The sequence below is a fragment of the Delphinapterus leucas genome, chromosome 18, assembly GCF_059928025.1.
Source record: "Delphinapterus leucas isolate spDelLeu-1000000601 "Yukka" chromosome 18, BTC_Dleu_Yukka2, whole genome shotgun sequence".
Taxonomy (NCBI): Eukaryota; Metazoa; Chordata; class Mammalia; order Artiodactyla; family Monodontidae; genus Delphinapterus; species Delphinapterus leucas.
The window spans coordinates 62,418,229-62,418,749 of NC_143146.1; positions in this window are offsets into that span (position 1 = coordinate 62,418,229).

Genomic DNA, 521 nt, shown 5'->3' on the forward strand with positions numbered 1-521 from the left:
CTGAGCCTGCGCGTCCGGAGCCTATGCTCTGCAACGGGAGAGACCACAGCAGTGAGAGGCCCGCGTACCGAAAACAAAAAAACAAAACATATGTTAATTAAAGGACTTGTAAAATAATATTTGTAGGAATTTTACTCACAATAGCCAAAAACTGGAAAAACACACATGTCAGTCAACTGGGAGAGTAGATAAACCATGTATATTCACAGAATGGAATACTTGCCAAGAAAAAAAAAGTTTAAAATGATTGATAATAGCAAAATATACCTGAAACTTGCAGATACTAATCTGATTTCAGCAAGTGAGCAAAAAAAAAGAATTATACCTGTGAATATGTTACATGACATGGCAAAATGGACTTTGCAGACGTAATTAAGGTTACTTGTCAGCTGACCTTAAAATTGGGAGATTATTCAGGATTATCCTGGGAGGTCCAATTAATCATACGAATTCTTGAAAGCAGAGGCTGAAGGGGGAAGTGAGAGATATTTGAAGCTTGAGAAGAACTCAGACTAGCCTGA